Source organism: Hyla sarda, chromosome 1 (genome assembly GCF_029499605.1).
Source record: "Hyla sarda isolate aHylSar1 chromosome 1, aHylSar1.hap1, whole genome shotgun sequence".
In the NCBI taxonomy this organism is placed as follows: domain Eukaryota; kingdom Metazoa; phylum Chordata; class Amphibia; order Anura; family Hylidae; genus Hyla; species Hyla sarda.
This window is the reverse complement of record NC_079189.1, coordinates 216497443-216516122: the sequence shown is the minus strand read 5'-3', so window position 1 is coordinate 216516122 and position 18680 is coordinate 216497443. Positions and strand designations below refer to the sequence as shown.

General features: G+C 43.7%; 1 protein-coding gene across 1 annotated transcript in view; it reads right to left on the bottom strand.

Annotated features, from left to right (window-relative positions):
* The window catches only part of LOC130356655 (transmembrane protease serine 11B-like protein), a 31314-nt gene extending 13287 nt beyond the window's left edge, over positions 1–18027 (bottom strand). Inside the window, exon 1 of the mRNA XM_056558507.1 lies at positions 17990–18027. The gene's annotated coding sequence lies outside the window, so the exon portion shown is untranslated. The remainder of the gene's footprint in view (positions 1–17989) is intronic.
* Between the last annotated feature and the right edge of the window lie 653 nt (positions 18028–18680).

The window sequence follows — 18680 nt, the reverse complement described above, 5'->3', positions numbered from 1 at the left end:
GTCACATAAAGAAGAGTGTTATATTGGGGATCGCTGTTGTAGGTAACTTACTTCCTGAAGTAAATCAGCTGTGGACAAGAACAATGCATATGACTATCACATGGTCTATACACCACCTACAATGCATATCACTATCACATGGTCTATACACCACCTACAATGCTTATCACTATCACATGGTCTATACACCACCTACAATGCTTATCACTATCACATGGTCTATACACCACCTACAATGCTTATCACTATCACATGGTCTATACACCACCTACAATGCTTATCACTATCACATGGTCTATACACCACCTACAATGCATATCACTATCACATGGTCTATACACCACCTACAATGCTTATCACTATCACATGGTCTATACACCACCTACAATGCTTATCACTATCACATGGTCTATACACCACCTACAATGCATACCACTATCACCTCATTTCAATATAATGCACCATAGGTTGCAATGGGATTTGTAGGTCTATACATCTCTTGAGGGTACAAACCATATCTGTAAAGATCATTGGGAAAAGTGGGACATTTTTTTTCTCGAGTTGCAATTTCTTTATCGTGTTTTCTTTAAATTCTTTCATATCATTTTGGTTTTAAAATTAACAATAGTCGAAGCATAAACATGCTAAAGTAAGGATATGGAGATTCTATGATCTTTTTGGTAAATGAACTATATGCTTCAGCCTAGAAATATAAATGAGCACTATATGTATATTATATGTAGAGTGAGCTTGATCCTCATGACAATACACAGATTAAATGGGTTTTACAAACTCTTTATACTGATGGCCAAACAGTTGTCAATTGCTATCCCAGAGACACAGTAAAATAAGGCCTTTATATTATCCCGCAAAAGGTCACTAGCACTTAGGAAAAGAATTAAAAGCTGCTGACTAGATATTATAGGTGTCCCTATATCCTACCAGAGGAGTGCTGGTTCTGTAGATTTAGGGGGGGAACTATATTACCTGTGTGGTCAGAGTGTCCAGGACTGCAACAACTTTGGTAATATTAACAGTAGTAGAGTGTCAGGGTCCGGATTAGCGGCTGATGAGGACACTGGTGGTGGATCCTCTGTTCCAGAGAGGCGATGATGCGGGTCGTACTGGGGAATCAGTTCTAAGCAGTTACTGGTGTTCACAGAGCCCGCCGCAAAGCGGGATGGACTTGCTGCGGCGGTAACTACCAGGTCGTGTTCCCCAGTAGCGACTCGACCTCTCTGGCAGCCGAGACTGGCGCGGTACACAAGGATAAGACAGAGGCGAGGTCAGACGTAGCAGAAGGTCAGGGCAGGCAGCGAGATTCGTAGTCAGGGGCAACAGCAGAAGGTCTGGGTACACAGGCTTGGAAACACACTATAACGCTTTCACTGGGCACAAGACAACAAGATCCGGCAAGGAGAGGAAGGGGAAGTGGGTTTTATAGGAATGGGAGTGATTGGGAGCGATTGGGCCAGGCACCAATTAGTGGTGCACTGGCCCTTTAAATTTTAGCAAGCCGGCGCGCGCGCGCCCTAGGGAGCGGGGCCGTGTGCGCCGGGAGGAAGCAGACGGAGGCATGAGGTGAGTGACATGGAGCGTGATCCGAGGGCGGGCACGACCAGTGCCTCGGATCGCATCCCCTCCGGTGACAAGGGAGCAGCGCTTGCGGTCAGCGGTGCCGACCGGAGCACTGCAAGCAGAAGCATGCCGTGAGCGCTCCGGGGAGGCAGCGGGACCTGGAGCGCTCGGCGTGACATAGAGTTATAAATATGAAGAAACTTTACACTTAGAAGGTCTTATTTATCCATCCTTTTTTAAATAGGATTTGCAAAACAAAGCAAACCAGGAACAAAAAGGAAGAAGGAACAGACCTCTCCTGACAAGGATAAAAATGACCTGCACAGAACATTTGCTGCATCTGTATAGCTCGTTTCTTAAATGGGCACTGTCAGATCCAAAAACGTTTTATATGTTGTTACTAATGAAAATAAAATACCTTTTGTAATATGGTTGTTTAAAAAATGTTTGAATACTTAATAAAGAAAATGGCTCCTGAAAATCCCACCACTAGGGGTCCCCATACCTACTGGGACACTAACCAGTCCTGCAGCAGCATCAGGCTAATCCATGAGTCATGGACAAGAGATGACTCATGGGCAACGATGCATGAGCAGACACACCAATCAAACCCCCTTCCCCTGAGAGGATTTCTAACACTATGAGCTAATGAAAAGAGGTATTTTTATAATAAAAATAGGGGATAGAGACATAAAACATTACATGTACTTGATCAGGATTAGGTACTGAGTAACATATACATTTTTTTGTGGGATCTGACAGATATGCTTTAACCGGTTGCCAACGAAGGACGAGCCGGCTCGTCCTGAGACGTCAACCATTGTATGACGCGGGCTCCTGACTCGAGCCCACGTCATACCGCACGGCCCCCAGCTGATTACTATAGATGGGGGCCTGGGTTAATAGCTGACATGTGGCGATTGCCGCGGCCGGCTATAAACCCTTTAGATCGCCGCTGTCAAAGTTGACAGTGGCGTCTAAAGGGATATTTAAAAACTCCCTGATGGTCCAGTGGGGTGGATCGCCCCCCGCAGGGTGATTGCGGGGGAGCAATCCACTTCTGCGGCGGCTTCTACGCTCTGAATGATAAAGCCTGGCAGGACCAGGCTTTATCAATCGAGCGCAGAGCACACAGATCAATGGGATTGTATGAAACCACATTGATCTGTATGAGGAATCTGGTCATTCCTCCTAAAAGTCCCCTAAGGGAACTAAAAGTGTAAAAAAAAAATTTAAAACACACACATTAACCCCTTCCTTATTAAAAGTTTAAATCACCCCCCTTTTCCCAAATTCCATATAACAAATATGTAACCATAATAAAAATAAACATATGTGGTATCGCTGCGTGCATAAATGTCCGAACTATAAAAATATATCATTAACCCCTTAAGGACCAGGCCATTTTACACCTTAGGACCGGAGCGTTTTTTGAACATCTGACCACTGTCACTTTAAACATTAAAACATTAATAACTCTGGAATGCTTTTACCTATCATTCTGATTCCGAGATAGTTTTTTCGTGACATATTCTACTTTATGTTATTGGTAAAATTTTGTCGATACTTGCATCGTTTCTTAGTGAAAAATTTCAAAATTTGCTAAAAAAATTGAAAATTTTGCATTTTTCCAACTTTGAAGCTCTCTGCTTGTAAGGAAAATGGATATTCCAAATAAAAAAAATTTTTATTCACAAATACAATATGTCTACTTTATGTTTGCATCATAAAATTGATGTGTTTTTACTTTTGGAAGACATCAGAGGGCTTCAAAGTTCAGCAGCAATTTTCCAATTTTTCACAAAATTTTCACACTCACTATTTTTCAGGGACCAGTTCAGGTTTGAAGTGGATTTGAAGGGTCTTCATATTAGAAATACCCCACAAATGACCCCATTATAAAAACTGCACCCCCCAAAGTATTAAAAATGACATTCAGTCAGCGTTTTAACCCTTTAGGTGTTTCACAGGAATAGCAGCAAAGTGAAGGAGAAAATTCACCATCTTCATTTTTTACACTCGCATGTTCTTGTAGATCCAATTTTTGAATTTTTACAAGGAGTAAAAAGAGAAAATGTATACTTATATTTGTAGCCCAATTTCTCTCGAGTAAGGACATACCTCATATGTCCATGAAAAGTGTTCGGCGGGCGCAGTAGAGGGCTCAGAAGCGAAGGAGCGACAAGGGGATTTTGGAGAGTACGTTTTTCTGAAATGGTTTTTGGGGGGCATGTTGCATTTAGGAAGCCCCTATGGTACCAGAACAGCAAAAAATCCCCACATGGCATACCATTTTGGAAACTAGACCCCTTGGGGAACGTAACAAGGGGTAAAGTGAACCTTAGTACCCCACAGGTGTTTCACGACTTTTGCATATGTAAAAAAATAAAAATAAATTTTCACTAAAATGTGTGTTCCCCCCCAAATTTCACATTTTTGCAAGGGTTAATAGCAGAAAATACCCCCCAAAATTTGTAACCCCATCTCTTCTGAGTATGAAGGTACCCCATAAGTGGACCTGAAGTGCACTACGGGCGAACTACAATGCTCAGAAGAGAAGGAGTCATATTTGGCTTTTGGAGAGCAAATTTTGGTCGGGGGGCATGTCGCATTTAGTAAGCCCCTATGGTGCCAGGACAGCAAAATAACCCCAACATGGCATACCATTTTGGAAACTAGACCCCTTGAGGAACGTAACAAGGGGTACAGTGAGCATTTACCCCCCACTGGTGTCTGTCAGAACTTTGGAACAGTGGGCTGTACAAAATTTTTAATTTGCACAGCCCACTGTCAGACACCAGTGAGGTGTAAATTCTCACTGCACCCCTCATTACATTCCGTGAGGGGTGTAGTTTCCGAAATGGGGTCACATGTGTTTTTTTTTTTTTTTTGCGTTTGTCAAAACCGCTGTAACAATCAGCCACCCCTGTGCAAATCACCTCAAATGTACATGGTGCACTCTCCCTTCTGGGCCTTGTTGTGCGCCCCCAGAGAACTTTGCGCCCACTTATGGGGTATCTCCGTAGTCGGGAGAAATTGCATTACAAATTTTGGGGGACGTTTTTCCCTTTTACCTCTTGTCAAAATGAACAGTATAGGGCAACACCAGCGTGTTAGTGTAAAAAATTTATTTTTTTACACTAACATGCTGTTGTAGACCCCAACTTCACCTTTTCATAAGGGGTTAAAGGAGAAAAAGCCCCCCAAAATTTGTAACACAATTTCTCCCAAATACGGCGATACCCCATATGTGACCCTAAACTGTTGCCTTGAAATACGACAGGGCTCCAAAGTAAGAGCGCCATGCGCATTTGAGGCCTGAATTAGGGATTTGCATAGGGGTGGACATAGGGGTATTCTACGCCAGTGATTCCCAAACAGGGTGCCTCCAGCTGTTGCAAAACTCCCAGCATGCTTGGACAGTCAACGGCTGTCCGGCAATACTGGGAGTTGTTGTTTTGCAACAGCTGGAGGCTCCATTTTGGAAACAGTGGCGTACTGGACGTTTTTCATTTTTATTGAGAGGGGAGGGGGGCTGTGTAGGGGTGTGTATATGTAGTGTTTTTTTACTTTTTATTTTATTTTGTGTTAGTGTAGTGTAGTGTGGTGTTTTTAGGGTACAGTCACACGGGCGGGAGATTACAGCGAGTTCCCGCTGCGAGTTTGAGCTGCAGCGCAAAATTTGCTGCATCGCAAACTTGCAGCCTGATACTCACTGTAAGCCCCCTGCCCATGTGAATGTACCCTGTACATTCACAGGGGGGGGGGGGGGGCCTCCAGCTGTTACAAAACTACAACTCCCAGCATGCACAGTTTATCAGTGCATGCTGGTAGTTATAGTTTTGCAACAGCTGGAGGCACACGGTTGGGAAACACTGAGTTAGGAAACAGACAATGTTTCCCAACCAGTGTTCCTCCAGTTGTTGCAAAACCACAACTCCCAGCATTCTCAGGCATGCTGGGAGTAGTAGTTTGGCAACATCTTTAGAGCCAGATGTTGCCGAACTACAACTCCCAGCATGCTGGGAGTTGTAGTTTTGCAACATCTGGAGGACTACAGTTTGCAGACCACTAATACAGTGGTTCCCAATCTGTGCCCTTCCAGATGTTGCAAAACTACAACTCCCAGTATGCCAAAACTGTCCAGGCATGCTGGGAGTTGTAGTTCTGCAACATCTGAAGGGCCAGATGTTACAGAACTATAACTCCCAGCATGCCTGGACAGTAAGGGCATGCTGAGGATGTGTAGTTTTGCAACATCTGGAAGGGCACAGTGGTCTCCAAACTGTGGACCTCCAGATGTTGCAAAACTGCAACTCCCAGCATGCCCAGACGCCAAGGGCTGTCTGGGCATGCTGGGAGTTGTAGTTTACAGGGTCCCATTACAGCAATGCATGTCGCTTTACGGCGACGTGAATTGCTGTAAAGGGCCCGACCGCGGCTGAAGATCTACTCACCTGTCGCCGCCGCCGCCATCTTCCTCGCCGGGATCCGGGTCTTCAAGGACGAGGTAAGTACCGGGGCTGGTCCCCAGCACTCCCCCGTCCCCCGCCGCGTCCTCCGGTCTTCCTCCCGTCCTCTCCGGACTTCAAGGGGCCGGGCAGGATGGTAGGAAGTAACCGCCCCCCCCCCCTTGCGATTGGTCGGTTAGTTAACCGACGGATCGCAGGGGATCGGAGGAGGTGGCAGGCTTGCCACCTCGCTCCTATACTTTAGCATGGTCCTGGCTGTCTGTGACAGCCGGGATCATGCGAAATTACCGGGCGGTCGGGTCCCAGAGACCCGATCAGCCCGGTATCGCCGCAGATCGCAAGGGCGATTTCCCTTGCGATTTGCCATGATCGCCGACATGGGGGGCCTACATGGCCCCCCTCGGCGTTTGCCCTGGATGCCTCCTGAAGGATTTCAGCAGGCATCCAGTTCCGGTCTCTTTCCGGCGAGCGGCAGAGACTGGAAATACAACAGGACGTTCTCTAATGTCCTTGGGCATTAACCCCTTAAGGACTCAGGGTTTTTCCGTTTTTGCACTTTCGTTTTTTCCTCCTTACCTTTTAAAAATCATAACCCTTTCAATTTTACACCTAAAAATCCATATTATGGCTTATTTTTTGCATCGCCAATTCTACTTTGCAGTGACGTTAGTCATTTTACCCAAAAATGCACGGCGAAATGGAAAAAAAATCATTGTGCGACAAAATCGAAAAAAAAACGCCATTTTGTAACTTTTGGGGGCTTCCGTTTCTACGCAGTGCATATTTCGGTAAAACCTTATCATTATTCTGTAGGTCCATACGGTTAAAATGATACCCTACTTATATAGGTTTGATTTTGTCGCACTTCTGGAAAAAATCATAACTACATGCAGGAAAATTTATACATTTAAAAATGTCATATTCTGAACCCTATAACTTTTTTATTTTTCCATGTACAGGGCGGTATGAGGGCTAATTTTTTGCGCCGTGATCTGAAGTTTTTATCGGTATGATTTTTGTTTTGATCGGACTTTTTGATCACTTTTTATTCATTTTTTTTAATGGTATAAAAAGTGACCAAAATACGTTTTTTGGGACTTTGGAATTTTTTTGCGCGTACGCCATTGACCATGCGGTTTAATTAATGCTATATTTTTATAGTTCGGACATTTACGCACGCGGCGATATCACATATGTTTATTTATTTATTTTTTTTACACTGTTTTATTTTTTTTATGGGAAAAGGGGGGTGATTCAAACTTTTATTAGGGAAGGGGTTAAATGACCTTTATTAACACTTTTTTTGTAACTTTTTTTTGCAGTGTTATAGGTCCCATAGGGACCTATAACACTGCACACACTGATCTCCTATGCTGATCACTGGCGTGTATTAACACGCCTGTGATCAGCATTATCGGCGCTTGACTGCTCCTGCCTGGATCTCAGGCACGGAGCAGTCATTCGTCGATCGGACACCGAGGAGGCAGGTAAGGGCCCTCCCGGTGTCCGATCAGCTGTTCGGGACGCCGCGATTTCACCGCGGCGGTCCCGAACAGCCCGACTGAGCAGCCGGGATACTTTCAGTTTCACTTTAGAAGCGGCGGTCAGCTTTGACCGCCGCTTCTAAAGGGTTAATACCGCACATCGCCGCGATCGGCGATGTGTGGTATTAGCCGCGGGTCCCAGCCGTTGATGAGCGCCGGGACCGAAGCGATATGATGCAGGATCGCGGCGCGATCCCGCTTCATATCGCGGGAGCCGGCGCAGGACGTAAATATAGGTTAAAGCCCAGGTAGTGGGGACGTTAGAGAACGTCCTATGTCCTTAACAGGTTAATTAAACTGCACGGTCAATGGTGTATGCGCAAAAAGATTCCAAAGTCCAAAACAGCGTATTTTTGGTCACTTTTTAGATCATGATAAAATGAATAAAAAGCAATCAAAAAGTCCGATCAATACAAAAATGGTAACGCTAAAAACTTCAGATCACGGCGCAATTTAGTCGCACAATGATTTTTTTTTGTTTCGCTGTAGATTTTTGGGTAAAATGACTGATGTCATCACAAAGTAGAATTGGTGGCGCAAAAAATAAGCCATCATATGGATTTTTAGGTGGAAAATTGAAAGGGTTATGATTTTTAAAAGTAAGGAGGAAAAAAGTGCAAAAATGGAAAAACTCTGCGTCCTTAAGGGGTTAAAGGAGAACTGAAGTGCCATATCCTTTGGATAGGAGATAAGTTATAGATTGTGGGGGTCCGACTGCTGGGGCCCCCCTGTGATCTCCTGTACGGGGCAGCAGCAGTATGCTGGAAAGAGGCGTTCTGCCCCTGTATGATGTGGCGGCCGACATCGCACAGAGATACATGGAGGGGGCGTGTCTGCAGAAACTTCCTGCTGGGGAAGACATGGCGCTTCCGGCAGACTGCCTTGGCCCCGTACGGGAGATCACGGGAGGCCCCAGTGGTCAGTCCCCCCGCAATCTCTAACTTATCCCCTATTCTTCTGATAGGGGTTAAGTTATATTGACGTACATTGACGTACATTTATGCGTCACCATGATTGCGAGCACCGGAGAAGTGCTCGCGTCATGCCCGGCAGGTCCCAGCTGCTATCAGCAGCCAGGGACCCGCTGGTAATAACGGACAACCGCAATCGCGCAGATGTCCGCCATTAACCCCTCCGATGCCGTGATCAATACAGATAATGGCATCTGCAGCAGTGCGGTACTTTCAATGGATGATCGGATCGCCCGCAGCTCTAACGCGGGCATCCAATCATCCAGCATGGCGGCTGGAGGTCCCCTCACCTTGCTCCGGCCGTCTCCCGGGGTCTTCTGCTCTGGTCTGAGATCGAGCAGACCAGAGCAGAAGATGACCGATAATACTTAGCAGTGCTATGTCCTACAAATAGCAGTGAACAGTATTAGCAATCAACTGATTGCAATGAATAGTCCCCTATGGGAACATAAAAAGTGTAAAAAAAAAAAAAAAAAAGTAAAAAAAATTAAAATAAAAAAGTAAAAAAATTTGAAAAATCCCCTCCCCCAATAAAAAGTAAAATGTCTCTTTTTCCCATTTTACCCCCCAAAAAGCGTAAAAAAAATATTAATATACCTATTTGGTATCGCCGGGTGCATAAAAGTCTGAACTATTAAAATATATTGTTAATTATTCCGTACGGGGAATGCCGTAAACGTAAAAAAATTTAAAAAGTCCAAAATTGCTGCTTTTTTGTCACATTTTATTCCCAAAAAATGTATAAAAAATTTATAAAAAGTAAAACCTAAGCAAAAGTGGTACTGATAAAAACTACAGATCATGGCACAAAAAATGAGCCCTCATATCGCCCCATATACGGAAAAATTAGAACGTTATAGGTGGTCAAAATAGGGCAATTTCAAACATACTAATTTTGTTAAAATGGTTTGAGATTTTTTTTAAGCAGTACAATTATAGAGAAGCATATAACATGGGTATCATTTTAATCATATTGACCTACAGAATTATTACCAGAAAGTACCTAAATTGCGGTTTTCTTTTCAATTTTCCCACATAAATAATATTTGTTTGGTTGCGCCGTACATTTTATGGTAAAATAAGTGATTATTACAAAGTACAATTGGTGACGCAAAAAACAAGCCCTCACATGGGTCTGTGGATAGAAATATAAGAGAGTTATGATTTTTAGAAGGCGAGGAGTAAAAAGCGAAAATGCAAATGACACTAGACAACTCTCAATAGGCTCTCTGCTTCTGTGGAAGGTGGTGGTGGGGGGACATGTTATGGTCTTATTGGAACACTGTTTTGTGTTATGTTTCCGTTGTTGGAAGCACAATCACTGACCTTGGAGAATCAAAAGTGGCACGTGTCCTATGACTTAATATTTTGTGTATATTACTTGAACTGTGCTTTGTTATATTTGAAATTCATAAGAAATTTTTTTTTTAAAGTATATAAATAAATAATGAGTATATATACATAAATCTATTGCCCATTGGTCTAAGTCTTCACTGCGAAAGTAAATTTTCACCATGCATTTTATCTACACAGTTGTACTTACTACACCGAGATTTAGACCATCGTAGGTTTGGCATTTGTACAGTATAAAATGAAATGCATGTAGCAGTTTTAGTTTCATAGCCTCCAGGAGGTAAATTGGTCATGGTGGACATTTATCTACATAACAAAGGATTACTTGGCAGGATACACACAAAATCACTGAAAGTGTTACGTGCGACTTGACCTGTGAATTAGACATCACCAGCCAGAGAAAATACAAAGTAGCACATACTGTCACAGAAGAAATGACATCAGCTTACCTGGTAATACACAAAATGTTTTTATTGTAACATTTCCTTGTCTGAGACCTGTAGTCATTGAATTCAGACCAGAAATCATTTCAATGCATCCTGTCCACAATTCACAAGGCTTTCTTTACACGTACTTTTTGCATAGCGTTTTTTTGCCATGAAAAAAAAATCTGAAAACAGTGTCTTTTCAGGAAAAAAAACACAATGCACTGTCCATGGCAGTTTTCTGGGAAAATGCCTTATGTGGAGCCCCTCTATATGTTAAGGAGATTTTTTTTTCTTAACTCCTTAAGGACTAATTTTTACCTTAAGGACCAGAGCATTTTTTGCACATCTGACTCTGGGATGCTTTCATTTATGAATTTGATTCCGAGATTCTTTTTTCGTGACATATTCTACTTTAACATAGTGGTAAATGTTCGTCGATACTTGGATGATTTCTTGGTGAAAAATTCCAAAATTTCATGAAAAATTTAAAAATTTAGCATTTTTCTAACTTCAAAGCTCTCTGCTTGTAAGGAAAATAGACATCCCAAATAAATTATATATTGATTCACATATACAATATGTCTTCTTTATGTTGGATTCATAAAGTTGATATGTTTTTACTTTTGGAAGACATCAGAGGGCTTCAAAGTTCAGCTTCAATTTTCAAATTTTTTACAACATTTTCAAAATCAGAATTTTTCAGGGACCAGTTCAGTTTTGAAGTGGATTTGAAGGGCCTTCATATTAGAAATACCCCATAAATTACCCCATTATAAAAACTGCACCCCTCAAAGTATTCAAAATGACATTCAGAGAGTTTGTTAACCCTTTAGGTGTTTCACAGGAATAGCAACAATATGAAGGAGAAAATTCAAAATCTTAATTTTTTACATTCGCATGTTCTTATAAACCCAGTTTTTGAATTTTTACAAGGGGTAAAAGGAGAAAAAGCCCCCCAAAATTTGTAACCCCATTTCTCTCAATAGAGTAAGGAAATACCTCATATGTGATTGTAAAGTGTTCGGCGGGCGCAGTAGAGGGCTCAGAAGGGAAGGAGCGACAATGTGATTTTGGAGAGTAAATTTTGCTGAAATAGTTTTTGGGGGGCATGTCACATTTAGGAAGCCCCTATGGTGCCATAAAAGCCAAAAAAGCACATGGCATACTATTTTGGAAACTACACCCCTCAAGGCACGTAACAAGGGGACCAGTAAACCTTAACACCGCACAGGTGTTTGACAACTTTTCGGTAAAGTCGGATGTGTAAATGAAAAAAAAATGCTGTTTTTCCCCAAATTTTACATTTTTACAAGGGGTAATAGGGGAAAATGCCCCCCAAAATTTGTAACCCCATTTCTTCTGAGTATGGAAACACCCCATATGTAGACATCAAGTGCTCTGCTCTCGCACTACAATGCTCAGGAAAGAAGGAGCGCCATTGAGCTTTTGGAGAGAGAATTTGTTTGGAATGGAAGTCGGGGGCCATGTGTGTTTACAAGGTCCCCGTGGTGCCAGAACAGGGGTGCAGTGAGCATTTACACCCCACTGGCGTTTAACAGATTTTTGGAACAGTGGGCTGTGCAAATGAAAAATTACATTTTTCATTTTCACTGATCACTGTTACAAAAATCTGTCAGACACCTGTGGGGTGTAAATGCTCACTGTACCCCTTATTACATTCCGTGAGGGGTGTCATTTCCAAAATGGGGTCACATGTGTGTGTGGGGGGTGCATTGTTCTGGCACTATGGGGCCTTTGTAAATACATGTGGCCTTCAATTCCAGACAAATTTTCTCTCCAACAGCCCAATGGCGCTCCTTCTCTTCTGAGCATTGTAGTTCGCCCGCAGAGCACTTTACATCCACATATGGAATATGTTCCTACTCAGAAGAAATAGGGTTACAAATTTTGGGGGGCTTTTTTCCTATTTTCCCTTGTGAAAATGAAAAATTTAGGGTAACACCAGCATTTTAATTAAAAACTTTTTTTTTCATTTTCCCATCCAACTTTAACGTGTAGTTTCCGAAATGGGGTCACACGTGGGTATTAATTTTTTTGCGTTTATGTCAAAACCGCTGTAAAATCAGCCACCCCTGTGCAAATCACCAATTTCGGCCTCAAATGTACATGGTGCACTCTCACTCCTGAGCCTTGTTTTGCGTCCGCAGAGCATTTTCCGTCCACATATAGGATATTTCCGTACTCAGGAGAAATTGCGTTACAAGTTTTGGGGGTCTTTTTTTCCTTTTATCTCTTGTGAAAATAAAAAGTATGGGGCAACACCAGCATGTTAGTGAATTTATTTTTTATTTTTTTACACTAACAGGCTGGTGTAGACTCCAACTTTTCCTTTTCATAAGGGGTAAAAGGAGAAAAAGCCCCCCAAAATTAGTAATGCAATTGCTCCCAAGTACGGAGATACCCCATATGTGGCACTAAACTGTTTCCTTGAAATACGACAGGGCTACGAAGTGAGAGAGCACCATGCGCATTTGAGGACTAAGGCTGGGTTCACACTACGTTTTGTCCCATACGGGAGCACATACGGCAGGGGGGAGCTAAAAGCTCGCGCTCCCGTATGTCACCGTATGCGCTCCCGTATGTCATTCATTTCAATGAGCCGACCGGAGTGAAACGTTCGGTCCGGTCGGCTCATTTTTGCGCCGTATGCGCTTTTACAACCGGACCTAAAACTGTGGTCAACCACGGTTTTAGGTCCGGTTGTAAAAGCGCATACGGCGCAAAAATGAGCCGACCGGACCGAACGTTTCACTCCGGTCGGCTCATTGAAATGAATGACATACGGGAGCGCATACGGTCACATACGGGAGCGCGAGCTTTTAGCTCCCCCCTGCCGTATGCGCTCCCGTATGGGACAAAACGTAGTGTGAACCCAGCCTAACTTAGGGATTGCATAGGGGTGGACATAGGGTTATTCTACACCAGTGATTCCCAAACAGAGTGCCTCCAGCTGTTGCTAAACTCCCAGCATGGCTGGACAGTCAGTGGCTGTCCGGAAATGCTGGGAGTTGTTGTTTTGCAACAGCTGGAGGCTCCATTTTGGAAACATTGCCGTATGATACATTTTTCATTTTTATTTGGTGGGGGGGGGGGGACAGTGTAAGGGGGGTGTATATGTAGTGTTTTACCCTTTATTTTGTGTTAGTGTAGTGTTTTTAGTGTACATTCACACTGGCGGGTTTACAGTGAGTTTCCCGCTAGGAGTTTGCGCTGCAGTGGAAAATTTGCCGCAGCTTAAACTTGAAGCAGGAAACTCACTGTAAACCTGCCCGTGTGAATGTACCCTGTACATTCACATGGGGGAGGGGGGCAAACCTCCAGCGGTTGCAAAACTACAACTCCCAGCATGCACTGACATAAGTTGTACTTTCAACAGCTGGAGGCACACTGGTTGGAAAACCTTCAGTTAGGCTCTGTTACCTAACTCAGTATTTTTTATCCAGTGTGTCTCTTGCTGTTGCAAAGCTACAACTTTCAGCATGCACTGACAGACCGTGCATGCTGGGACTTGTACTTTACAACAGCTGGAGGCACACTGGTTCGAAAACCTTCAGTTAGGTTCTGTTACCTAACTCAGTATTTTTTAACCAGTGTGCCTCCAGCTGTTGCAAAACTACTACTCACAGCATGTACTGATGGCCGAAGGGCATGCTGAGAGATGTAGTTATGCAACTGCTGGACGTTTGCTGTTCGTGCATGCTGGGAGTTGTAGTATTGCAAGATTTTGAGGGCCATCATTTAAAAACCACCGCACAGTGATCTCCAAACTGTGGCCCTCCAGATGTTGCAAAACTACAAATTCCAGCATGCCAAGACAGTAAACTGCTGTGTAGGCATGCTGGGAGTTGTAGTTTTGCAAGATCTAGAAGGCCACAGTTTAGAGATCACTGCACAGTGATGTCCAAATTGTACCAATCTAAATCATGCAAAACTACAAATCCCAGCATGCCCAAACAGATGTTTGGGCATGCTGGGAGTTGTAGTTTTTCAACATCTGGAGGGCTACAGTTTAGAGACCACTGTATAGTGGTCTCCAAACTGTAGCCCTCCAGATATTTCTAGGCAACAATTCACCGGCTTCCGTAGGATCGCCGCACCAGGGAGCCGCATCACTGCCGGTAAGTGATTTCCTGTGCTACCGTGGGTGGGCAGAGTGGCGAAACCAAACTTTAACACCCCCAATCTGCTATTGGTTGGTCGCTTCTGACCAACCAATAGCAGGGATAGGAGGGGTGGCACTCCTGCTACCACAATCCTATCCCTTCAGGGGGATTGGGGGTGTCTTGGACACCCCCAATCCCCCTTATTTTCCAGGTCACCGCAGGAATCGCTGCAGATCGCCGGTCTGAATTGACCGGGGGTTTGCACGGGATGCCTGCTGAATGATTTCAGCAGGCATCCCCGCATTCCCACGGGTGTAAAGGTACGCCCTGTGTCCTTAAGTGGTTAATAATACTTGTTTTGTCTACTGAAAGAGATAAAACATTGGAACAATAGTTTCACATTTACAACCCAACTATCAACCCAACCAGCTTCAAAAAGTTCTAGGTGGTAGCAATAAATGCTACATTTATTTACATCACCAGAGAAGATACAGATGAATGATATTTCTCATGATATAAACATTAGATGACTGGAAAAATGTATTTATTTGTGGCCGCATAAAAATAAAATGTTTGTTGGACAATGGATTGTTCTTTCTATGACCAGCCTAAAAGGAAATGTGGGCTTATTGGGGGAGATTTATTAAAACCTGTCCAGAGGAACAGTTGCTGAGTTGCCCATAGCAACCAATCAGATCGCTTCTTTCATTTTTTTAAAAGGCCTGTGAAAAGCAATCTGATTGGTTGCTATGGACAACTCAGCAACTTTTCCTCTGGACAGTTTTGATAAATCTCCCCCATTGTGCACAGCAATGATCACCTACTGTATTTACACTGCTCAACTGCTGTGAATGCAGGGAAAGATCAACAATAAAACTGCCTTATAGTAAGAGTCTCTTTGTTACCCATAACAACCAATCACAGCTCAGATTTCATTTTACCAAAGTTTATTAATATATGAAAGTTGAGCTGTGATTGGTTGTTATGGGCACAAAGAAAACATTTTTATAACCACAATAAATCTACATAGTTTTTGTGACAGTAATAATTAAAGGGTACCTCTCATCAAATAAACTTTTGATATATTTTAGATTAATGAATGTTGAATAACTTTCCAATAGCATGTTAATGAAAAATATGCTTCTTTCTATTGTATTTTTCCCGATCAGTCCTGTCAGCAAGCATTTCTGACTCATGCTGGAGTCCTAAACACTCAGAGTTGCCAGCCTGCTTTGTTCACAGCCAAACAGGGTGTGAACAAAGCAGGCTTGCAGCTCTGAGTGTTTTCCTTTGTGAACAAAGCAGACTGGCAGCTCGTAGTGTTTAGGACTCCAGCATGAGTCTGAAATGTTTGCTGCCAGGACTGGTAGGGAGACCCCTAGTGGTCATTTCTTCAAAGTGGAAAATTAAATAGAAAGAAGCATATTTTTAATAACATGCAATTGTAAAGTTATTCTGCATATATTAATCTATAATATATCAACATTTTTTTTGATGAGAGGTACCCTTTAAGTCCTGTTGGCAGTGAGGACTCTCAGCAACAAACTTTGTAATCACGGATTGGATGTATTGTTAAATTGAAAACCTATTACATATCATGCGGCTTTTAGATCATTCGTTCGGTAGCAGAATTTCAGCAGTGGAAGCTTTGCTGCCAAAATTCAGTAGTGTGGTCTGTGGAGCAGAATCTTATAGACAGCAATGGGATTCCGCTGCACTGGAATTTCCAAGCATAATTTCTAAGAAGAATTACGCTCAGAAATTCCTTAGCATGAACCCTGCCTTTTTGGGCACCTTATTAATGGCTCAGCGCTTAGCATAACTAAATGAAAGCTTTCAGCTATTATTTACAGTGTGATTTCCCAGAAAATGTATCTCTTTGGTCCTGATTATCTTAATTCAATATATATGATGTGCCCCAAGCTATGAAACAAGAATACGAAGCATGAAATCCCACAAAGTTTCATATCCCCTAAGGGTGACAATGTTCTTTTCTGTTTTCTATCTTTAGACTCTGCTTTCACCAGGGGGTTTGGGTCACATATGATGTATGGGGACTAGGCTGTGGTCCTCATGACTTTTCATTACCCCGTGATGTCACAATACTCCGGCCACATGGTCGTCACGCTACACACTCGGAGCCTCCAGCACTGCGGAGAGCTCACAAAGGTGGGTGCGCAATGACAGATTGCTGGGGTCCCTAGTGGTGGGACCCCTGCGATCATACAACTTATCCCCTATCCTTTGGATAGGGATAAAATGTGTTAGGGACGGAGAACCCCTTTGAAGGATAAGTATCATGAAAAAAACGTATAACTTTTAGATCGCAGGGGATCTGAGCACTGGGGCCCCCATTCGGGCAGGGGTCATGATGCGCCACTCTATAGGAGAGCCGGGGGTCTAAGCAGGAGATCGCGGGGGCCCAGCGATCTAAAACTTAGGGGATACGTTTTTTTTTCATGATACTTTAAAGTATCCTAAGACCATTGAAGTATGGGGTTGCTTTTTATTCAAGGCAGTGGGTTCACTCACAATTGTGCCTAAAAACACCTTTATAAATGAAGAATTATATCTGAACATCCTCCAACAGTAGGAACAATGCTTTTCCGGCATATCAGAGCTAGTGTTGAGCGGCATAGGCCATATTCGAATTCGCAATATTTCGTGAATATATGGACGAATATTAGTCATATATTCGCAACATTTGCATATTCGTAATATTTGCATTTTATTTTCGTATATGTGAAAATTTGCACGCCAGTGTCACACAGTAGAATTAGAGCCTTCTTTACACCACACAAGCTGGAAGCAGAGAGGGATGATCACTGTGATGTGTACTGTGAATAAAAATAAAAATGAATATTCGTAATTGCGAATATATATTGCTATATTCACAATATTCGCAAATTCGCGAATATGCGATATTCGCGAATAAAATTCGCATTGCGAATATTCGCGAGCAACACTAATCAGAGCACCATGTCACAAGGCAAAAGGGATGACTAAGTGATTCAATAAACAAAAAATTTTAGGGTGCATGGCCAGGAAACTCTCCAGATCTTAATCCACTGAGAACCTGTGATCAATCCTTAACCCCTTAAGGACCCAGGGCGTATGGGTACCTGTACGCCTGTTGGAATTCCGGTCCCCGCCACTCGCCGGGCGGGGACCGGACCGAGATGCCTGCTGAAATCGTTCAGCAGGCACCCGTGTAAACCCCTGGGCAATTCAGACCGGCGATCTGCGGCGATTCCGGGTCATACGGGTCTCCGGTGACCCGGAAAATAAGGGGGATCGGGGATGTCCAAGACACCCCTGATCCCCCTGAAGGGATAGGAGTGAGGTGGCAGGGGTGCCACCCCTCCTATCCCTGCTATTGGTCGGTCAGAAGCGATGACCAATAGCAGGTCGGGGGCAGGGGGGGTTAAAGTTTGCTTCCCCCGTTCTGCCCACCCATGGTAGTCAGGGCAGAACGGGGGAACTGTAGTGTGACCGGGAGCAACGATGAAGGTCCCTTACCAACGGCAACGGGCGGCGATCCTCTCCCTGGTGGGGCATGCTGCATACTACGGGAGCCGGTGAGTTGTTGCCTAGCAACATGGAGGGCTACAGTTTGCTGTGTGGGCATGCTGGGATTTGTAGTTTTGCCACATCTGGAGGGCCACAGTTTGAAGATCACTGTGCGGTGGTTTCTAAATTGTGGCCCTCTAAATCTAGCAAAACTACAACTCCTAGCATGCATGAACAGCAAACGGCTGTCTCGCCATGCTGGGAGTTGTAGTTGCGTACCTCCAGCTGTTGCATAACTACATCTCCCAGCATGCCCTTCGCTGATCAGTACATGATGGGAGTTGTAGTTTTGCAACAACTGAAGGTACACTGGTTGGAAAATACGGAGTTAGGTAACAGGACCTAACTGAAGGTTTTCCCACCAGAGTGCCTCCAGCTGTTGCAAAAGTACAACTCCCAGCATGCACGGTCTGTCAGTGCATGCTGGGAGTTGCAGTTTTGCAACAGCTGGAGGCTTGTTCCCCATGTGAATGTACAGGGTACATTCGCACAGGTGGGTTTCCAGTGAGTTTATTGCTTCAAGTTTGAGCTGCTGCAAATTTTCTGCCACATAGCAAACTCCTAGCGGGAAACTCACCGTAAACCCGCCCGTGTGAACGTATACTAAAAACACTACACTAACACATGATAAAGGGTAAAA